Source organism: Saccopteryx leptura, chromosome X, assembly GCF_036850995.1.
Source record: "Saccopteryx leptura isolate mSacLep1 chromosome X, mSacLep1_pri_phased_curated, whole genome shotgun sequence".
NCBI lineage: Eukaryota > Metazoa > Chordata > Mammalia > Chiroptera > Emballonuridae > Saccopteryx > Saccopteryx leptura.
In genome coordinates, this window is record NC_089516.1 from 63,742,441 (window position 1) to 63,766,757 (window position 24,317).

The 24,317-nt window shown below is 38.6% G+C and overlaps 1 long non-coding RNA gene across 7 annotated transcripts in view; it reads left to right on the forward strand.

The window, feature by feature from the left end:
• LOC136385402 (uncharacterized) overlaps positions 1 to 21,568 on the forward strand; it is a 43,677-nt gene extending 22,109 nt beyond the window's left edge. For 2 of the 7 annotated variants that reach the window (XR_010747815.1, XR_010747816.1), the window contains exons 5-9: positions 12,542 to 12,631; positions 15,824 to 15,950; positions 16,725 to 16,944; positions 18,103 to 18,360; positions 18,901 to 21,568. This is a non-coding gene — a long non-coding RNA (uncharacterized lncRNA). Of the gene's footprint in view, positions 1 to 9,537; positions 11,017 to 12,541; positions 12,653 to 15,823; positions 15,951 to 16,724; positions 16,945 to 18,102; positions 18,361 to 18,900 lie in introns of those variants that run through there. The other 5 variants (XR_010747817.1, XR_010747814.1, XR_010747819.1 and 2 more) reach the window with 5 other exon arrangements.
• Positions 21,569 to 24,317: the final 2,749 nt, after the last annotated feature.

A 24,317-nucleotide genomic window follows, 5' to 3' on the forward strand; every position in this document is an offset into this window, starting at 1 on the left:
CAGAGGGTCGTCTGGGCAGTCAATGGGCCTAAATGCCGCTACTGTCCTTTAGTCATATAGAACTTACCCTTCCCCGCTTTGCATTAAATCAAATGGTCCTTGGGACTGTCAGTGAACTTTAATGCCATTACTGTCCTTTAGTTATATGGAACCCAGCCTACCGAGTTTGCATTAAACAGAGGGTTCTTGGAACAGTCAGTGAGCATAAATGCTGCTACTGTCCTTTAGTCATATAGAACCCACAACCTCACTTTGCATTAAATCATAAGCTCCTTGGGACAATCAGTGAGCTTAATGCCAGTACTGTCCTTTAGTTACATAGAACCCACATCCTCACTTTGTATTAAACTGAGGGTCTTTGGACAGTAAATTAGCCTAAATGCTGCTACTGTCCATTAGTAATATAGAACTTACCCTTCCCTGCTTTGCATTGAATCAAATGGTCCTTGGGACAGTCAGTGAACTTTAATTAATGCCATTACTGTCCTTTATTTGCATAGACCCCACATCCTCATTTTGTATTAAACTGAGGGTCTTTGGACAGTAAATTAGCCTAAATGCTGCTACTGTCCATTAGTAATATAGAACCTACCCATCCCCACTTTGCATTAAATCAGGGGGTCCGTGGGACACTGGGCTTAAATGCCGCTACTGTCCTTTAGTCATATAGAACTTACCCTTCCCCGCTTTGCATTAAATCAAATGATCCTTGGGACTGTCAGTGAACTTTAATGCCATTACTGTCCTTTAGTTATATGGAACCCAGCCTACCGAGTTTGCATTAAACAGAGGGTCCTTGGAACAGTCAGTGAGCATAAATGCTGCTACTGTCCTTTAGTCATATAGAACCCACAATCTCACTTTGCATTAAATCATAAGCGCCTTGGGACAATTAGTGAGCTTAAATGCCACTACTGTCCTTTAGTCATATAGAACCTACTCATCCCCACTTTCATTAAACAGAGGGTCGTTGTGACAGACAATGAGCCTAAGTGGTGCTACTGTTCTTAGACATATAGAACCTACCCGTCCCAACTTTGCATTAAATCAGAGGGTCCTTGGGACAGTCAATGAGCTTAAATGCCTCTATTGTCCTTTACTTATATATGCATTACATCAGAAGGTCTTTGTGACAGTCAATGAGCTTAAATGCCACTACTGTCCTTTGGTTGTACAGAACCTACCCATCCTCACTGTTCATTAAACAGGGTCCTTGGGACAGTCAATAAATTTAAATGCCATTACTGTCCTTTAGTCATATAGAACCCAGCCTTCCATAGTTTGCACTAAGCAGAGGGTCGTCTGGGCAGTCAATGGGCCTAAATGCCGCTACTGTCTGTTAGTTATATAGAACCCACCCATCTCCACTTAGCATTAAATCAAATTGTCCTTGGGACAGTGAATGAATTTAAATGCCACTACTGTCCTTTAGTTACATAGAATCCACATTCTCACTTTGCATTAAAACAGAGGGTCCTTGGGACAGTCAATGAGCTTAAATGCCACTACTGTCCTTTAGTCATAGAACTTATGCTTCCCCGCTTTGCATTAAATCAAATTGTCCTTGGGACAGTGAATGAATTTAAATGCCACTACTGTCCTTTAGTTACATAGAATCCACATTCTCACTTTGCATTAAAACAGAGGGTCCTTGGGACAGTCAATGAACTTAAATGCCACTACTGTCCTTTTGTTATATAGAACCCAGCCTTCCGTAGTTTGCATTAAACATAGGGTTCTTGGGACAGTCAATGAGCCTAAATGCTGCTACTGTCCTTTAGTCATATAGAACCCACAACCTCACTTTGCACTAAATCATAAACGCCTTGGGACAATTAGTGAGCTTAAATGCCACTACTGTCCTTTAGTTACATAAAATCCACATTCTCACTTTGCATTAAAACAGAAGGTTTTTGGGACAGTCAATGAACTTAAATGCCACTACTGTCCTTTTGTTATATAGAACCCACTCATCCCCACTTTCATTAAACAGAGGGTCGTTGTAACAGTCAATGAGCCTAAATAGTGCTACTGTTCTTAGACATATAGAACCTACCCGTCCCAACTTTGCATTAAATCAGAGGGTCCTTGGGACAGTCAATGAGCTTAAATGCCTCTATTGTCCTTTACTTATATATGCATTACATCAGAAGGTCTTTGTGACAGTCAATGAGCTTAAATGCCACTACTGTCCTTTGGTTGTACAGAACCTACCCATCCTCACTGTTCATTTAACAGGGTCCTTGGGACAGTCAATAAATTTAAATGCCATTACTGTCCTTTAGTCATATAGAACCCAGCCTTCCATAGTTTGCATTAAGCAGAGGGTCGTCTGGGCAGTCAATGGGCCTAAATGCCGCTACTGTCTGTTAGTTATATAGAACCCACCCATCTCCACTTAGCATTAAAACAGAGGGTCCTTGGGACAGTCAATGAGCTTAAATGCCACTACTGTCCTTTAGTCATAGAACTTACGCTTCCCCGCTTTGCATTAAATCAAATTGTCCTTGGGACAGTGAATGAATTTAAATGCCCCTACTGTCCTTTTGTTATATAGAACCCAGCCTTTCATAGTTTGCATTAAACATAGGGTCCTTGGGACAATCAATGAGCATAAATGCTGCTACTGTCCTTTAGTCATATAGAACCCACAACCTCACTTTGCACTAAATCATAAGCGCCTTGGGACAGTCAATGAACTTAAATGCTACTACTGTCCTTTAGTCATATAGAACCCACAACCTCACTTTGCATTAAATCATAAGTGCCTTGGAGCAATCAGTGAACTTAAATGCCACTACTGTCCTTTAGTTACATAGAACCCACATCCTCACTTTGCATTAAAACGGAGGGTCCTTGGGACAGTCAATGAGCTTAAATACCACTACTGTCCTTTAGTCATATAGAACCCACTCATCCCCACTTTCATTAAACAGAGGGTCGTTGTAACAGTCAATGAGCCTAAATGGTGCTACTGTTCTTAGACATATAGAACCTACCCGACCCACTCTGCATTAAATCAGAGGGTCCTTGGGTCAGTCAATGAGCTTAAATGCCTCTATTGTCCTTTACTTATATATGCATTACATCAGAAGGTCTTTGTGACAGTCAATGAGCTTAAATGCCACTACTGTCCTTTAGTTGTACAGAACCTGCCCATCCTCACTCTGCATTAAACAGGGTCCTTGGGACAGTCGATGAATTTAAATGCCATTACTGTCCTTTAGTCATATAGAACCCAGCCTTCCATAGTTTGCATTAAACAGGGTCGTCTGGGCAGTCTATGGGCCTAAATGCCACTACTGTCTGTTAGTTATATAGAACCTACCCATCTCTACTTAGCATTAAAACAGAGGGTCCTTGGGACAGTCAATGAGCTTAAATGCCACTACTGTCCTTTAGTCATATAGAACCCACTCATCCACACTTTCATTAAAGAGAGCGTAGTTGTGACAGTCAATGAGCTTAAATGCCATTACTGTCCTTTACTTATATATGCATTACATCAAAAGGTCTTTGTGACAGTCAATGAGCTTAAATGCCACTACTGTCCTTTGGTTATACAGAACCTACCCATCCTCACTTTCCATTAAACAGGGTCCTTGGGACAGTCAATGAATTTAAATGCCATTACTGTCCTTTAGTCATATAGAACCCACCCATCTCCACTTAGCATTAAAACAGAGGGTCCTTGGGACAGTCAATGAACTTAAATGCCACTACTGTCCTTTTGTTATATAGAACCCTGCCTTCCGTAGTTTGCATTAAACAGGGTCCTTGGGACAGTCAATGAGGGTAAATGCTGCTACTGTCCTTTAGTCATATAGAACCCACAACCTCACTTTGCATTAAATCATAAGCGCCTTGGGACAATCTGAGCTTAAATGCCAGTACTGTCCTTTAGTTACATAGAACCCACATCCTCACTTTGCATTAAAACAGAAGGTCCTTGGGACAGTCAATGAGCTTAAATGTCACTACTGTCCTTTTGTCATATAGAACCCAGCCTTCCATAGTTTGCATTAAGCAGAGGGTCGTCTGGGCAGTCAATGGGCCTAAATGCCGCTACTGTCCTTTAGTCATATAGAACCCACCCATCTCTTAGCATTAAAACAGAGGGTCCTTGGGACAATCAATGAGCATAAATGCTGCTACTGTCCTTTTGTCATATAGAACCCACAACCTCACTTTGCATTAAATCATAAGTGCCTTGGGACAATCAGTGAGCTTAAATGCCACTACTGTCCTTTAGTTACATAGAATCCACATTCTCACTTTGCATTAAAACAGAGGGTCCTTGGGACAGTCAATGAACTTAAATGCCACTACTGTCCTTTTGTTATAAAGAACCCAGCCTTCCGTAGTTTGCATTAAACATAAGGTTCTTGGGACAGTCAATGAGCCTAAATGCTGCTACTGTCCTTTAGTCATATAGAACCCACAACCTCACTTTGCACTAAATCATAAGCGCCTTGGGACAATCAGTGAGCTTAAATGCCACTACTGTCCTTTAGTTACATAGAATCCACATTCTCACTTTGCATTAAAACAGAGGGTCCTTGGGACAGTCAATGAACTTAAATGCCACTACTGTCCTTTTGTTATAAAGAACCCAGCCTTCCGTAGTTTGCATTAAACATAAGGTTCTTGGGACAGTCAATGAGCCTAAATGCTGCTACTGTCCTTTAGTCATATAGAACCCACAACCTCACTTTGCACTAAATCATAAGCGCCTTGGGACAGTCAGTGAGCTTAAATGCCACTACTGTCCTTTAGTTACATAGAATCCACATTCTCACTTTGCATTAAACTGAGTGTCTTGGGACAGTCAAGGAGCATAAGTAAGTAAATGCTGCTCCTGTCCTTTATTCATATAGAACCTACCCATCCTTGCTTTGCATTAAATCAAATGATCCTTGGGACAGTCAATGAGTTTAAATGCCATTACTGTCCTTTAGTCATATAGAACCCACCCATCCCCTCTTTTCATTAAACAGAGTCCTTGGGACACTGGGCCTAAATGCCGCTACTGTCCTTTAGTCATATTGAACGTACCCATCCCAGCTTTGCATAAAATCAGATGGTCCTTGGGACAGTCAATGAACTTAACTGCCATTACTGTCCTTTAGTTATATAGAACCCAACCTTCCATAGTTTTCATTATACAGAGGGTCCTTGGGACAATGAGCCTAAATGCCGCTCCTGTCTCTTCTTTTAGTTTTGGTCCTCATCATCCCCTCCTCCTTATACAGTATCACAGAAGGTACTTCTGACTAATTATGTGCTTATATATGGCTACTATCCCTTCTGTTAGTCTAAGATCCTATCTCTTATCCATTTACATTGTGGGAGCATATTGGTTAGTGATATGTGCCCAATTGGAGGTGTGGTACCTTGTGTTTGTGTCTTTTTCCATCTCCACTCTCTTTGCTACACAGCAGAGAATATTTGGGCCAGTAAATGGGTTTAATTGCAGCTACTGTTCATTCTGTTTACAATCCTGTGCCCTTCAAAGTGCCCATTTACTAGGCATATATTTGGTTCTGTAAAGTTACTTAACTGCATCAGTGGTTCTTTTTCTTTGTCTAGGTTCCCACTTACCTCCTACTCCTTTTACAATACCTGGATGGGTATCTGGGACTGTTCATGTACTTAATTGGAGCTGTGGTCCCTTCTGTAATTCCAGGATCCCATCCTGTCCTTTTCTCTTTGCATTGCCTAGGAGGGTTTTGGGGACTGTTAAAAGTGATCAGTTGCAACTACTGTCCCTTCTGTTAGTCTAGGATTCCATCTCCTCCAACTCACTTGGCATTAAATCAGTGGACTGTTAAGGTGCTTAAAGGCAGCCACAGTCTCATCCCCATCCTATAGGCTGGGATCCATGCCCTTAAACATCTTTTGCATGACCATAGAGAGTACTGGGGACTTTGAATGTGGTTAAATGCAGGTGTAGTCCCTTTAGTTAGTTAGAGGGCATAGGATCTTTTACTTCCTTTACATCAGTGGTCCCCAACCTTTTTTGGGCCACGGACCACTTTAATGTCAGAAAATATTTTCACGGACCGGCCTTTAGGGTGGGATAGATAAATGCACAAAATAAAATTATGCGACCGGCGTAAAAACTGTGGTATTTTAAAATATAATTGTCAAACTGACGAGACAAGTGTCAAGAGTGAGTCCTAGATGGATGTAACAGAGGGAATCTGGTCATTTTTTAAAAATAAAACATCAGCCTTACCTGTGGTGGCACAGTGGATAAAGTGTTGACCTGGAACGCTGAGGTTGCTGGTTCAAAACCCCGGGCTTGCCTGGTCAAGGCACATATGGGAGTTGATGCTTCCTGCTCTTTCCGCCTTCTCTCTCTCCTCTCTCTCTAAAAATAAATAAATAAAGCGTCAGACTTAAATATAAATAAAACGGAAATAATGTAAGTTATTTATTCTTTCTCTGTGGACCAGACCGGTACCAAATGGCCCACGGACCAGGACCGGTCCGCGGCCCAGGGGTTGAGAACCACTGCTTTACATCATCTGGAAGTCATTTCAGAATTAAAGTTATAATTGTAACTATGATCCTGTCTGCTAATCTGAGATTCCGTTTTATTGTACCCTATTTGCATTACAACAAAGGGTACTTGAAACTGTGAAGGAGTGTTACTTCCTGTCACATCTGTTAGCATTACAAGACAGGTTCTGAACACCAAGGTCCGTTCCTCTGCATTGTTAATTGTGCAATATTGCTTTTGTCCTTCTTCCTCTGCAGTAGATAATAGACTTCACTCTTCCTTATATTCAGCAGTGGGCCCTTTACTAAGGACCTCTGTACTAGTATAAAGTGAGTCATAGTAATTGACCACAACTATGTCTTTAATTTAAGGCCCCTGCACCCTCTTTATTTTACAAGAAGGTGTATTAATTACCTGTTGCTTTTATTTCTGGGACTGTTTATGTGCAGAATTATGATGTTTATGTCCCCTCCCCCTTTAACTAATATCCCATTCTTTCTATATTATAGCAGGGGATGCTAGCGACCCAAAGTTACTCTCTTGGGACTGTTAATGTGCATTTTCTCCTGATAAGCAAATATCCTGACATTTCAGTATTGTAGCAGGATGCACCAGCCACATAAAATGTGGAGGGCTGTACTGGTATCTCATCCCCGTCATATCTCCTTTGCCTCAGGGGGGCTGAACAATTATGACTGCTTCCCTTGTACAGTTTAAATGTCCATAATTACAGTAACCCAGGCTCCCTTATAATATGATTCCATGTCCTTGCCCCATTTACATTACTGCAGGGGCTTCTGACTAGTTAGTCAGAGTCTTGATTCATCAAGATTCACTCTCCTAAACTGGTGCTGTGCATACTTACATTTGCTCCTGTACCTGTTTATCAGGTAAAGCCCCTCATCATTATATTTATATTCTAGCAGAAAGTGCCTACTACTAAAGACTTGACACACTGATGCAGTTAATGTGTATAACTTTTGTTGTCTTGTATGCACCCTCAGTTGTCAACAACTGTGCCTTCTCAATCAGGAGTCCTGTCCTATACTTATGGAAGTAGAGGTTGCTGACCTTAATTAAAGCCCTTCTCGCCTGACCTGTGGTGGTGCAGTGGATAATGCGTCGACCTGGAAATGCTGAGGTCGCCAGTTCAAAACCCTGGGCTTGCCTGGTCAAGGCACATATGGGAGTTGATGCTTCCAGCTCCTCCCCCCTTCTCTCTCTCTGTCTCTCTGTCTCTCTCTCCCTCTCTCTCTCCTCTCTAAAAAATGAATAAAGAAAAAAAGAAAAAGAAAAAAAAAAAAGCCCTTCTCTTGGGACTGCGAGTATGTTTAATTAGTTGTCCATGATCCTTTGAGTTAACTTGGGTTCCTGACTTCACATTTTTTTTTTTTGCTTTACTGCATAGGATACTGTCCACTCAGTGCCCCATTCTCAAACTGTTAATGTGAATAATATTAGGAACTTTCTCCCTTTTAAGTACTACAGGGAATTCTGACCCCTAACATCCCGTTTCTTGGCCTATTAATGTGATTGTAATTTTCTCTGGGTTCTTGTGTACTACCCCTTTCCCTTCCAGCATGAGTGCTCTCTCCACAAGACTGTTATACTTGGACAGTCAAGGTACACAATTGTAACTGACTACAACCTGGGACATTGATGGGCATAATTCATATGGCTCATCCCATTTGAATAAGATTCTACCGTCTCAGACCCCTATTGTAGCAGGGGTACTGATCACATGAAAAGGCCTTTTTTCATGGCTTATTGGGCATAATTGCATTTGTACACTAGATAAGGACACCCTCTCCTTATTACTCCCTTGCCTTTTAGCAAAGAGTTCCCATTACTTTAAGATCCTTATATTTGTATAACATACAAGGTTTCAATTGACTATACCGTGTGCTTTGGACATTAATGGAAATAATTTCAAATTGGTTCATCCTACCCTGTTGCCCTCTGTTTACAGTATACCATAGTTGCTGAACCGTAAATACCCTTTTCTTGGGTCGTTCATGTGCATAATTGCATTTGTTTGGAATCTTGTGAACTAGACAAGGACATTGACCCCTTCGCACCCTCTTCCTATGCCTTTCTGTAGGTGGTACCCACTGTTAAGACCTTTACATTTGGATAGTTAACGTGCAGAATTTCCGTTTTCCATAACGCCATCACTTCCTTACCCTTTACCTCTTTTCACTACTGCAAGGGATACTGTTTTCCCCTAAGGCCCCATCAGTAGACTAAGTTCCAAGACCCCTCAGCTTCCCTTTGCAGTAAGTACAGCAGAGATGCTGATCAACCAAAGCCTTATTTGGAATCATTAATATCTGCAGTTACATTTTCTCCTGTTCTCTGCACTGAATACGCACACTACCTACCTTACTTAGCATTTTCAGCAGGTAGTGCCCCCTATACAAAAACATTCTTGTGCACAAATGTAATTTTGTAAGCATGTTTTATACCAGAATGACTGTACCCTCTTTACTTTAGAGCAAGGAGATGCTATTTAACTAATGCCCTCCTTATTTTGGACTGTTAATATGAATATTTGCAATTACTTGTACCCCCTCTGTTACAGTAGAATACCATTCCCTTACACACCCCTTTGCATTACTGCAGAGGCTGCTGATCCACACAGAACTTCTGCAAATATTAATTGGCACAATGGCATTAACAATGGGCTTTTCTTCCCTGGCCTTTTTAAGCAAGCAATCCAGCCCCAATTTCCCATAGAATCATAAAGTATAAACATTACAGTATGCCCTGAATTTGTCCTTCAAACAGCAACCCACACTCCCCCCTCCTCCATTATTCCAGGACATAAAATTCCAAGTAGTCATGGTCTTACCCTTATGTTCCTTTTGTCCACTTCTTGCCTGTCCTCGTACCCTTCTTGTGGACTGTTATATTCAGAATTTCAGGTATCCAGCCGTTAGATAATACTGAGGTCCTTCATCCCTCCTGCCCCTGCCCCTGCCCTAGCCCTGCCCTAGCCCCGCCCTGCCCAGCCCTGCCCTTCCCCACCCTGCCACCCCCCACCCCTTTTGTATTGTTACTGGGGAATATTGACAGGGCAGGGCCCTTTCATTTGGACTTAAATGTTAACAGTCCCAGATATCATTGGTTTACCTAGTTTACATTGCTATGGTGCTTCATTTGCACTTTACTTGGTCTTGTCCATCTGACACAACCCTTTACTTCCTTTTTTGCATTGCTTCTAAGTAATGCTGATCACCCAGAGTCCCTTCTGTGTTGTTAATTAATGTACTGATTGTCCCATTTTCCAGCCCATCAGCCCAAGATCTCCTTACCTCTTTCAAGTTGTATTTGTGCAGTATTGATTAGCAAAAGCAGGCCTGAATTAGGTGGATGGGTCTTCATTCCTTTTCTTGCATTTGTAAATGATCCGAATTCCAATTATTGTTCTATTTTTGGGACAGGAGCTATCCCTGCCCCCCTCTGCTACTGCTTTACTGGGCAAAATGTTCAAGACAAGTAAGGCCCAGGGAGCTAGATTGCCACTCTTTATATTCTGGATTTCTAATATATTTAAGTAGTCTCCTTACGAAGGAAGGTTAGCAGAAGGAAGGTTAGCACCGTCTCTGCATTCTTCCTTCCAAAGCAGATTGCCTGGCTAATAATTTCTCCTCTCTTATATATTGCTGTTCTACAGAATCAATTGCCAGGATATAACCAAAAAGTTTGTTGATTTTTTTTATTATTATTATTATTTTAAAAATACATCTGGATTGCATGGTGGAATTAATAACCTGACCATTACATTTTTGAAGTAAAAAAACCATTTATACCATGTACCTGATGACCAGTCAGTGTCTCTCATTTTACTAAGGGTGGTGGGTCTGTGGATGGACCACTGTGACTCTTGCTATACCAAAGTAGTTCTAGAATGGAACTCTTAAGACCAGTATCTTTGGGTTCTTCCACCATTTTATTAAAACCATGCCTTGTTTGAGCTTTACCTCCATTCACTTTTTAAAAAACTGCCTAAATATTCTAATCCTTAAATTTTTCTCCATCTGGAACACCAACCAACCTCTTAATTATTTCAGGAAGAAAGGATAAAATGAGACAACATATACTGAAGTTCTTATTAAAAGCACAGATCACTTTGATTACTGTATTACATAAAATACACCCTGTTTAATTGTGCTCTGTTAAAGTAGCCTTAAGCATCGCACTGAAGTGAGGATTTAAATGATGGGACCTGTTTCCTTATTTTATATCAAAAGAATAAGCCAAGGTCTATTTATTCTTCTGGACATATATTTCAACAGTGAGCTGCCTGGTAAAAAATGAACAGGCTAGCTTCTAATGTACAGGGTGTGATGGCAGAGAAGTATTTAATGAGGAACTGCTGAAATACATAACTAGTAATCACTAAAAAAGGATACTATTCCTCTGAGAAGGATGTCATAAGTTCAGGTTACAGTTTGCACTACTAGCTCCTTGGACAGCTGTAAGAAGAGTCTCTGGCTCTTTAGAATTCTGTAAGTATTATTTTGTAGTTACTAAGCAATATTTTTTCTGTTCTTTTTTTCTGTTTCTTAGAAGCTACCCATAAAAGTCAGGTTTCCTGTTAAGTCTTTTTCCTGGTCCCCACCTCATTTGTAATTTTTATGTGTGTGTGTGTGTGTATATATATATCACCATATGAATTAACCCAACTGAATTACAGCATTAATATTGTGTACCTGGCCCTGTGCTTGATTTCACTTAAGTGAGGATTAGAAACAATATAGTCCTATCTATAATCTCATCCCTTAAATGATTGTATTGTTGAGCCTAATATAAGCGCACTTGAAATAATTTTAGGAAATGATAATCAAGTGCTTCCTTGTATGGATTATAAGTTCAACTTTGATAAAGGGAACCCACTGGGTTTGAGGTTGACAGGATAAACTTAGATAATGAGTTGGGTTTACTTTTTCTCTTTGGTCCAGGATATGATTAATATTGCAGTTTGGGTAGTCCGGCTGGTTTATTTAATGCTATTTGATTTTTACCTCTTGGGAGAATAGAAATCAATTAAAGAGATAAGGCCTAGTCATTGTGTTTTGCTACATGTCATGGCTGGCAAATTATTGATTGGTAAATCTCATTATAAACGAGCTTTTCAAGATTCAGGGATTGGGGATATAAATCTGATACATTGGCTCTGTACTTTTTTGTTCTATATCCAAGAACAGATAAGATAGCGATGATGTCTTTAGTTTGAGATATATGTAGAACCTGTTTGGCAAGAGGGCAATAGAGAAGGGTAAGTTTTCTAAGAAAACCATGACCTTGCCTACTTTATGATGAAGTTATTATACCCTTTTTCCCCTTCACCATTTTCAGCAAGTACCTTGGTAAGCAGAAATGCTTAGCCGCCCTGATTAAAAAAAACAAATGCAAAGGTACAGCTAAAGCATATTAACAGCAAATTTGAAACATTTTTAATGCACATTAATGCATCCTAATAGAAGCAAGAAGAATTATGGTAATGAGCTGGGCTTTTCATTAAGCCCATTTAAATTCATGCCACATTTCCTCACAGCTTGTGCCCCACCCCACCCACCCCCATCCCTGCCCCAGGCCAAATGACTAAAGACATTATTTGACTGACTGAAGCAATATACTAATGGTCCTGATCCTTGGAAACATGGTCTGTGCTATCGTTTCTCAAACTAAAGTAATTTGTCAGGATGAAACACCTTTTACAGGAGCAAAATTCTTTGAGATCCTAAAGAACATGTGTTTTGAGAAACACTGACAAGAAAATTATTTCAAATGTAACATGTTTCCCAACTTCAGTATATCTTTATGAAAGATATGTATTATATATAAAATGATTTATATAACTTATGTAGGATTTGAAGATCCATGAAAATACATCCACAAACCTCCAGGGTTCTTATCACCCCGATTTGAGAAACACTGGTCTACACTTATGAAATCTTTTATTGTTACTAATCAAATTATCATTCAATGTTAACATACAACTATAACTATTTATTGGAATTTGTTTTAAAGGGATGAATTCTGAGACAGTTCTGAGGCCTTTCTCAGGAAGGATGAGTCAATTTTAGCTGGATTGAAACCTGCACTAGAAAGCAGCCAAAGGTGAATTTCAATTTCTAGCAGGTATAAAAAGAGAGGAAATGTGGGCATCTTCAAAATTAAGATAACTTGTGTTAACAAATAGCTATTGAGTCAGGTACTGGAATAAATAGGAATACCAAAGACATGATTCATATTAAGTAATTTGCTATCTCATGGAGGATGCAGAAATGAACAAATAAATCCTTCTGATGGGCAATTTGGTTAGTACCATAAAAACTTTAGGAAGTTCTGTGAGACAGAGAGAAAGAAGAGTGGATATTCTCCTCTAGTCAAAAATACTAGCCTGACCTGTGGTGGCGCAGTGGATAAAGCGTCGACCTGGAAATGCTGAGGTTGCCGGTTCGAAACCCTGGGCTTGTCTGGTCAAGGCACATATGGGAGTTGATGCTTCCAGCTCCTCCCCACCTTCTCTCTCTGCCTCTCCTCTCTCTCTCTCTGTCTCTCCCTCTTCTCTCTAAAATGAATAAATTTAAAAAAAATTCTTTAAAAAAAAATACTATACGTAGTAACACTCTTATAGTAACACTCTTATTGAGCCAAGTGATGGCAAGCGGAAGATGGAGAGTATGCCTAGGGAGCATCTTGGTCAGTAGGCTCAGGCACTGAGCTGAAGGCTTACAGGCACTAATCCCTGTTACTTCTTGCGAGTGTATTTTAATGAAGCACATGTTCATTTAGATGGGCTGGATTGCTATTTTTCATGGGTATTGGAGCAGAAGTGAAATGCTGGCAAAAGTATGAAAAATTTGTGAACTAGAAATAAGAAAAGCTAGCTTTTGATTCTTGCTCTATCTAACTTTGGATCAAATCACCATCCATGTTGTCCACCTTAGTGTCTAGGGACTACTGATGAATTAAGACAGGGACTTGAGTTGAATACCTCAACCCGCAAATATGACAGTTTGTCATTTTGATAACTTTCAAAGGGTCAAAAAAGAGAGCACGTAAATTTTTTTTGGCGTTCTTCTAAATGGTTATTGTCATTTCTTTTCTGACTTGCCTTCTTATAGAACCATTATATATAGGACTGGAGGAAGTTTGCTGTTTCTGGTTTTATGCATCTTTTTCCATATCCCCCTTTAGCTTTTCCACCTATCGTTTTGTAACTTATTCTCTAACTGCCTCTTTGAATTTATAGAACACCATAAGACTCAGAGGTGCTACAATTAAAAGTAACTTTCTTTTCAAGGTATTTTGATCAGTGATGGCTGCTAAGATATTCTTATTTGTGAAACTGTTCTGGAAAAATTTTTTTATTAGCTTAACGAAAAAGAAACTTATCTGAACTGAGCTGTTCCCTCAAACGTTATGCTCTTGAGTGGCAAAGTACTGACATGTATGGTTACACAAGAGCTGATGCCTCCCTTTGCATCAAGTCTTACAAACTGAATTGGGAGAAAATTAGTTTTGCTACTACGTATAGTATTTTTGACTAGAGAAGAATATCAGTTAACACTAGTTTTCTTCAAAATCCAACTCAAGTTGCATCTCAAGTGTTTGCTGGAAATATAGCTGACCTGCTGAATTAGCAAATTAAATTTCAATGACCATACACAGTTATATATCATTGTATTGGTGCCATTGAGTTAGCTATATTTTTGTTGTTGATTTAGGTTTTACTTGATGGTCTTCCTTGACCTTACCAAATTAGAACACTGAGACATGGAATCCTATGTGCATCCTATACTATACAAATAAGTTTAATAAAGAACTCTTTCCTTCACTGTTTTGATGCCTACATTATAAATGAACTTTTGATTTGTTCATGTTAAGATGAGAAATTGAAGCTAAATTTAAATTTGACCAGTCAGTGCTAGACTTCTTAGACAATGTGTGGGGTTAAAGTATTTTGTTTGACCAACTAGAATGCGATTCTAGTTTGTCTGAAAGTATTAGAGGCTATGCAGCAGAATCAATTAATATCCTTTTATTGCATAAACTGTAATCAAATACTTATAATAATTTTAAATAAGAATATGACTGGGCGATCAGAATACATGCCTGAGTTTCATAAAATGTCTCTAGATAACCTTATACACATCTTTGAAAACTTTTGGCATACTTTATGTTAGTATGATTGCCATTGTGTGGTGGTGGTGTGCATATACCCTATGATCCATATGCATATCATTAAAGTTTTCCAGCCTTACCTGTCCTCTTTGACTGAAAACTAGCTATTAACGTACTACCTTCTTTTTATAGTACTGGATTGACCAGGTCTTTTTAGGAAACTTGTTGATAAACAAGAAAAACAAGAGTTTAATTGCTACTTTTTGACATTATGGATAATTGACTATTTGAGCATTATATGTATTTCAACTTTAAAAGAAGTAAATCTCTATAAATAGAAAAGAAACAAAGCAAGTCTTTTGGCCAGATTTACAAATAGTGATGGTACCTACTGTAGCAAAATCTGGAATGTAGAATGACCCGTTCTCAGGTGTTCTATTTCGCTTGTTTTTAGCGGTTTTTTTTTAAGGATTTTAATTTATTGTGTTAACATTAATTCAAGTGTCCCACTCAATATCATTTACTTTTTAAAAATCCCTACAATTTATAAGCCTCCAGTTTATATTACCATGCAAGTACTTTCAAGATTGCAAACCTGAGCTATTTTATAGTAAAGGTGGCTCATCAAATATTTAAAGTGGTCAAGGCAATTGTACCTCAATGCAGTAGTAGCAATTGCTCTGCTACTTTGCATCTTGAAGAATTTTCAGCAAGAGCATGACCTTTAGGCCACAAATTTAGTCAGTCCCTAAGATGGGTATTAATTGCGCCCATTTAGTTAATTTGGTTTTTTTTTTAAAAAAAGATTTTATTTATTGATTTTAGAAAGAGAGAAAAGCAGGGGGTGGGGCAGAGCGGGAAGCATCCACACGCAGTTAGGTGTGCCTTGACCCGGCAAGCCCAGGTTCACAAACCAGGCACCTTAGCATTCCAGGCTGATGCCTTATCCACTGCATCACCGCAAGTCAGGCTCATTTAGTTCTTTTTTATTATACTTGGCTACCCTGTGATATTGCCAGCGCTTGCCATTAGGACCTTAGGGAAACTACAAGCTAGAGAGAAAAAACAGGACACACCTATAGAATCTAATGATTCAGGTTAATGCTTCTTAGTTATTTTGTTATTGCGTTTTCTCAGTAGTTTTGGTATCCCAGCTTACTGAGCCCTGTCTTTCTTCTCAAGGACATTCTAAACATGGTGAGACCTGGGGACTACAAGCAGCTCTAAGAAGCTCCATATTCAGCAGATCTTTTCTTTTGAGAAGCTCCAACTAATCTAACGATGGCTTGCAGGCCATCTGGAGAAAAAGGTAGTTTGGGGATTTTGTTGTGGGAATTCTGTGTTTGGCTTTAAGGACCATTAATTTCCTGCAGGTCTCCTTGTATAACAGAACAGGAATCAGTTTTCATTCATTCCTACAGCCCTCCCCCCCCCCCCCCATATATACATACATTTTAACTTTCCAGAATGAATTTGGCTTATTTCATTTATCCTTCAGGGCTAGGTTTCAGTGAGGTCTATAAGGGCAAGTATACTTGATCTCCATTTCATAAATGAAGAATTAGGGATGCGAAACATAAATTTCTTTCAAATCTTGTAGCTACTTAGGCTAGATAAAGAACAAACCTGATTAACAGACTTTGAAAATTATTTCTAGCCTGGCCTGTGGTGGCACAGTGCATAAATCACTGACCTGGAATGCTGATGTTCCCAGTTCAAAACCATAGGCTTGCCCTATCAAGGCACATATGGGAGTTGATGCTTCCAGCTCCTCCCCCCTTCTCTCTCTCTGTCTCTCCTCTCTCTGTCTCTCCCTCTCTTCTCTAAAATAAATAAATTTAATATATATATATATATATATATATATATATATATATATATATATATATTAAAAAAAGAAAGAATTTGCTGTTTTCTAGGCTGGCAGCTGGAATATCGAGCTCTCCACAGTTGTCCCTTAATCCATACAAAAAGGAAAAAAAGGATAGACACCGTTAGATGTAACCACTAGGTTGTTCTTTAAGACAGACATTTCCAGTGTACTGCATTTCATTAATTTATTTTTCTTTTATATCTTCTCCAGATTTTCCTCAGAAAAATGTGCTTGTTGCCTCACAGTGGTAGTGACCCGTTCCCTTTGACGATCTCTAGGTGGAGATGGGGCATGAAGATCCTCCAAGGGAAAAGCTCACTACCACTGGGCAACAATCCAAGGCCAGGAAGTCTGTTCCACCAAGATTCTTTCCTGGGCCCAGATAGGAAGGTGAAGCCTCAAGACATCTTCCACACATCAGAGGTGGTGGGTAAGTTGCCCGAAAGAGCACAATAATGATACTGTCTTTAATTTTTTTGTTTTCATCATTATGAACTATGTCTGCTTTGGTAAAAACAGCTTCCTAACTACCTGGGAAGCAACTGTGTGTCAGATGGGTGGAAATGATATGAAAAGAATAGCAAGTTCATTGAGTTACCCTGGTTGGCAAACTGCGGCTCACGAGCCACATGCAACTCTTTGGCCCCTTGAGGATGGCTCTTCTACAAAATACTACATGCGGGCACTACCTCGATAAGGAATGTACCTACCTACATAGTTTAAGTTTAAAAAATTTGGCTCTCAAAAGAAATTTCAATCGTTGTACTGTTGATATTTGGCTCTGTTGACTAATGAGTTTGCTGACCACTGAGTTAAGGTGTTTAGGATGGGATTTGTAGAGGCTTACAGCTAAATTGTTCTTTTTGGAAAACATGGACAACAGCCGCCACATCTGCAACACTGATCATGGGCAGGTCATTACTCTGAGCCCTCTAGTTCTCAAAGTCTTCCCTAAGGCACTGTTAGGGAATTTTGCGTATCATTTACATATTCCAGGATTCCTTGGGATGTCCATGGGATAAAATACAAAACAAGCTGTTTGAGAAGATAAGTAAAAGTTGTATTTTATTATGCTGTGTTTGAATGATGGAAGCCTCACAATTACAAACAGGAACCTGACCAGAAATTGCACAAAGTTATCTCTTGTCAGGCAGATCTAAAGAATAAGAACCTTGCATACTCTAGGTCAGCGAAGAGAGAGGCTCATTAGGGAGGGGACTGCAGGTTGGGAGATGGAAGTAACCATTCAGTGTATTAAGTCCTCATCGGAAAGGCTTTGTACAGATTAGTATTCAACTAAAGAAATAAGGCTATACGATCAATGGTGGTGTTTCCAATGGCTCACTGAGTATTATTATGCAAGACATTTTCTTCTTTATGCCATAGTTTTCCCATTCTGCTGAATGAGGAAATTGTATTAGTTTTATTTCTAAGAACCCAAATGCTTCAACTTTATACATTTATAAGCTCTGTGGAGACAATTTCTATAACTCATGAATTTAAATCTTCCCATAACTCTAGCAAGTATAGTTATTATTTCTTTATGGTATTTATATAGTTTCTCTCTTGTTTATTTTTTTTTTTGTAGCTCCTGATCCCATCATATCTACCAAATTGTTATCTTTCTCAAAAGCAATCTAGAAAACAAGAAATTTGAACACACCAAAGGAAGATCAACAAGCCTAGCACTCTAGCATTTGAATAGCAGATTGAAGTTCGTTGCTGGTGTTTTAATCCCGTGAGGATTGCTTTAGATCTAAGAGCTGTTTGTTGGAGGATTTTATAGGATGGGGTATGGAGGCGAGGCCTGAATGTGAGATGGGACGATGACCAGTAACCTGTACAGGTATACCTCAAAGATGTATTTATTCATCTATATCATTTTGTTTGGCTCTTGAAAATTATTATAAACAATTGTTGTAGAATGTTAAGGAGACACACATTCTGTGTTTAAATCGTCTGCCTTTCAATTAGAGTTTCTAATTAGACTTGCCTTTTTATGAAAGTTAAGTGAAATAATGTATATAAAGTGCTTAGTGCAGTGCCTGGCACAGGGTAAGTAAAAGATTACCCAAGAAGTTGCATAAGTTTATATGACCAATATGAGTGACCAGTCTTACCATCTAGTGGCAGGAAGAATTGGCATGCTTTGATTCTATGTAAGAAATTTCTAAGGTAAAAAAATCTGTAAGCAGAAGAGCATCTGTGGTGGTGGTTGGTGTTGTTATTGATAGTGATATAAGTAGTACTGGTGCTAATAATATTTAATTGTAGTTAATGAATTTTTTTTTTGTTTTCTTTGTTCTTTTGTGCCCCTGTGTCTTGTCTCCTCTACTTTTTACCCTCTTCTAAATGTCTGCTTTGGCTTATCTCGTTCACTTATAAGTGTGTATTTCTTTGTTTGTCTCTCTTTTTCTTGAATGTCTTTGGTCTTTGTTCTCTACAGTTAGTCTTACCCATTTTCATTATCCTTTCTTACTTGTTTCTTTTCTGTATCTCTGTCTCATTTTCTTTTTTGTTCTAAAGAGTTGTTTGTGCCTTGTCTTAAATGTCTCTCGTTTTTTCATTTTGTTACTGGTTGTCTTTGCTCTCCTAAGTCTGCCTCTTCTTTCGCTGTTCTTCCCATTGTGTCTGAGTCACATGCTGTGTGTTTTATGCTCATCCCTTGTCCTGCCTACCTCTTCTTTTTCTTTCTCTTTGTGAACTCTGTTTGTCACCTTCTCTCCTTTTGTTGGTTTGACATTTTCTCTTTCTCCGATTTTGGCGTCCCTTCTGCTGTTTCTATTCTTTATCTTGGAATGATCTTTTCTATGTGTTCTTTCTGCCTCTGTGTGGTCATTTTCTCTCTCTTTTTCCTGCTCTGTGTGCTTCAGTGTCTCTTTGTTCTTTGTGATGTTCCTTTTCACTTTTCTTCTCTCTGTTCTCTTGGTTTTATGCTTTTGCCCTTCTTTCCACCTGTGGGTATTTCAGCCTCTTCATGTTTCTATGCCTCTCACTTTGATTTCCTGAGATCCTCTCTCCTTGTACATTTTTTGTGCACGTGTGTGTGTACAGCCATGTGTATGTGTTTGTATGTTTGTGACAAAGGGGCTTCCTAACCCTTTCCCAATAGGTATAGAGTGTCCTCTATCAAAATAAGCATTGCAGAGCCGTTCCTTATACCAGGCTGTCTTGTGAGATAATTCAAAACTAATAGAAGAAGGCCCAAGGGTCCAAAGACCTAAGATGAAGAAGTGGAAGACCCATAATGCCTGAAGTTCCAAGAAGATAGATGGTTTGCGACTGGAGATCTGCAGACTAAAATGGAAAATTTATGTCCAAAGATAGATGGAAACCTCTGGCTTCAGACCCTCAGAAGCCCCACGAACCATGACACACATAGAGAAGATGGCCCTTGTTGGGACAGAAAACCCGACTGGGTTGGACAGAAGTCTCATGTCTTGAATTTGAAGACTGGCTTAAGAGGAGGGACCCATGAAAGGCCTGAGACTTAAAACACAAGGACCAAGATCTGAGATATAAAAACTCTTTGCTTGAAGACCTGAGACCCTCAGGCACACGTAAAGACCCAGGAGTTGAGCCTTTCTACATGGACTTGAAAGCCCAAGAGGGACAATTATCTTAAGACTAAATTAGGTGGGAAGGCTGTAAGCCTCAAGATCAGAGGACATCCCATTATGAGAACTCTAAACCTCACCTCTTTTCTACTGCTGTCCTCTGTACTCTTGGACATTTTCAGTGCTCCCTTTCCAGTTTTCATTTCTCAATGTAATGCCACTTATTTTGAAATGTCTTTTTTACTGTCGTTATTACTTGAAGCAATATCTTTAGATTGGCAATATGCCTGGGCCAGTCTAAGCCAGTTTTTATCACTATCACAGTTTTGAGTCATTTATTAAGTTTTAGTTATTTCTTTTTAAACTTCTATTTCTCTTCTTCACTCCATTTGTGAGAGACATATAGATGAAATTGTATTTCAGTCCTCCCTTTTCCTCAAAAGCTCTGGGCTGATGAGAAGAGGGAAAGGGTCAGGCTTTGCGGGGGCAAAGTGCTGGGATCTTTAGAAAAAAATGTGAAGAGATGATCCAGGCCAATGATAACAATTAAACAAGAAATACACAGATGTGTAGCCTGCTGAGCACCATCAGCCAGCAACACCTAAATTCTTTGAGCTTGAGTGAGCAGGATTCCTGAGGTTTGGGGTTCCTACTGATGGGTACAAAAAGGAATGAGTAGACCTGGAACAGAGTGAGGTCCCAAGGAGACAGCCTGAATTCCCTGCTCATAGTAGTGGCCTGATAATTTGATAGAGTGCACCAACCTTGCCCTTGGGTTTAATACTGATCTCTCTAGCCTTAAAGGTGAGAGAATTTGGGATTAATTAACAGGTTTAATCCTTTCCGTGATTTTTTTTCATCCTTAACATGATGGAAGATTATTTAAATGATTGAGAATATATATGTGAAAACAAGGTGTTCTCATTAACAATGTATTGGCAGCCATGCATAGCTAATATTTGAACGTACATTTGTTAGTTGTGAAGCATTATATACATCAAGGGTCATTATACCCTTTCTGTAAAGGGTGAGATGGTAAATATTTTAGTTTTCGCAGGCCGTATAGTCTCTACATTGTTTTTACAACCTTTTATAAAGGAAAAAATATTGTTAGCTCATGAACCAAGTGGATTTGGTCTGTGGGCCATAGTTTTCCCTGATGGAAATACCAGGGGCCAGGCTGAATAATATAAATTTCTTTGTGTGAACCTGTCCCTGTGCTAGGCACTGAGACCTCAATGATTGTTTATGATCACGTCCAGGTGGCCTGATTAAAAATGTGTGAATATGTTTTTAAACTATAAAAGTGCTTACAGACTTAAAAATTTCAGCATTGATGAATAAATATTAATTACACTATATGCATACTACTGTCTAGGCACTGTGATACCGAGATTAGAAGCAGCATGAATTGAATAAAGTGCTTTATCAAAAGTATGTCATTCAAAAAAATAAAAGTGCCTGACCTGTGGTGGCGCAGTGGATAAAGCATTGACCTGGAATGCTGAGGTTGTTGGTTCAAAACCCTGGGCTTGCCCGGTCAAGGCACATATGGGAGTTGAAGCTTCCTGCTCCTCCCCCTTCTCTCTCTCTCTCTCTCCTCTAAAATGAATAAATAAATAAAAATAATTAAAAAAAAACAAAAAACAAAAAAATAAAAGTATGTAATACTATGCAGATATTAGGACTTAAGTGATTCATAAGTGAAAATTTTATATGTTTGTAGCCATCATCTTTCTGCTGTTTTTGTGATTTTGAGTAAAAATATAGTATTTCAGGCAGCAGAAAACACATGGAAACTGATTTTAAACTAAAATATACAGCAAACACAAGGAATTAAGTTATTATGATTTGTAATGTGCCGGATAACATGCAAGGCACTATGGATGACAAAGGATAAAAAAAAAAAAAAACATATTCTCAATATAGAATTTAAAATTTCACTTAAAAAAAATTCACATATAAAAAAGGCCTGACCTGTGGTGGCGCAGTGGATAAAGCGGCAATCTGGAAACGCTGAGGTTGTCGGTTCTAAACCCTGGGCTTACCTGGTCAAGGCACATATGGGAGTTGATGCTTCCAGCTCCTCCCCCCTTCTCTCTCTCTCTCCTCTATAATAAATAAATAAAATCTTAAAAAAAAATTTCACATATAAAATTTCAGATAATCAGGTGCGTTTTAAAGGGCTTTATAAACTAAAACGCTGTATCAGTGGGCTAAATGTTTATAATTGAATGAATAAATATTAATCGCCTTTTATGTGCCAGCTATTCTTTTGGATTCTATGAAATCCAAGATAATGCTTCCAAATAATAAGAGGGAGGTTTATATTCTACATTATTTAGATGTAAGGAATTAGATACTACTGATTATAATCAATCAAGGCATTACTGGTGATGTCAAGTTATTACCAGTATATTTTCCCAAGTAACAAGAAAATGTAATGAATAAGTTTGAGTTTTCTAAACTAAAGTGCTGTATAAATATAAGACATTAGATATTTTCTGTGTGAATAAAATCAGTGAGATAAACATTGTCTACAGGATTCTCATTGTGTGCTTGACCCACTATGAGAAAGGTAGAATAAATAATTATACAAACTGAAGACTTGAATACTTGCTAAATGAATGAATATCAGTTGCCTACTGTGTGAACTCACTTTTATGGGCACTAAAGAGATACACATATTCATCATTTCATTGTGCCTGCAGTTTAGAGTAAATCATTTCACATGTTAGCATTTTGTGCTAAGGCACCATATAAATGTAACTTGATTTTGTTATTTGGTGCCGAGTACTAAGCTTATAAAATTGTCTCACAGTCATACTATGAAAAAAAGTTGGAAAAAATTGAGGAACTATTGTTAACTACTGAACATTTTGAATATAATAGGTAAAGGATTAAATTTATGATGAATGCAAGACAAGATATTGAGGATCTGGAAATAAGCCATCTTTATTGTGTCCTGAAAGGAGAACACAATGTGTAAAGTCAGTTTCTAATTCTCAAACTGCCATACATAAATAAGCAATATCTATTGGATAACTTTATGATTTACTCTCATTCCCAGAGATAGCAGCTAGTGATTCAGAAAGTCATTACCCTATTATTGAACCTGCAACAGAAATCTGTAAATTTAGAAAGCCTATATGTTATAATTCCTATAAACACATAAGGAATTAACTATTGCCTTAATGAATGATGACTGATTACTTTCTGTCAGGCTCAAAACTATACATGCCTTCGTATATAAAAATTATTTTATCCTTAATGGATGCTCACAGGAAAAAATTAGTTAATAGATGTGAGATCCATATTAAAACGTATTCAGTCCTACCTTTTCTTCAGCAGCACCTTAGTTGTTCATTGATTGCTTTCTTGTCTGTGCCTTGATGGGGTGGGGTGGGGTGTTCCAGCTGAGCCAGTGACCTTTGCCACTTGCTAGGCTTATTTAAGGATGAAAACATGGGGAAAATGGAACTGTGCAAGGAAGTATGCTAAATGCTGAAATAAGTGGAAAAATACTACCCAGAACACAAAGCTCCCTGGTGGCCCGAGTTAAGAGATGGGAAATTTATTTTTAAAACAAGATATTCTCCTTCTTCATCAGTTTTTTAAATGTTGAATGTTGAAGATGGAGTTGAATTAGATCCACCCTTGCCTGGCTTAGTGACATTTAAGGACTAAAAATAAATGGCTCAGGTTTGCTTTGTATTCATTTGATAAACAGCATATATTGTATGCAATAGATCATTCTAGCTCCTGAGCATAAGAACAGAGAAACGGGCCTAGTCTAAAGGACTTTGAGTAAATTTTGAGTGCCTGTTTTCTGGGAGGTAGGTACTATGCTCATTTAATTAGTTGAGTAGCTATGGTCCAGAATACCCACTGACTTGCCTTGGAGAGGAAAAAAAATAGAGAAGTTCATGGTTCCTTTAATATAAAATGAAGTTATTTTCTCTAGTTCTAGATAGTCCCAAGGTCACTTTCTTATTGACCTAAATTGAAGCCAGAAGACTGATAAAAAGTCTCATGGTTCGTCCTTTAATTCAATAATTTAAGATTCTGCTTTTATTATACTTAAATAGTTTAAAATGAAACAACCGGTTTTAAAAGTGTTTGCTCATTGGCCTGGCTTTAAGTCAGGAAACCATTTGAACAATAAAATATTTTTTCTAGCGTTTCCATACTTTGTTAACATTTATTCAGCCTGATTAAAGTGCTGTTTTGAAGTGCTAAGGAAACT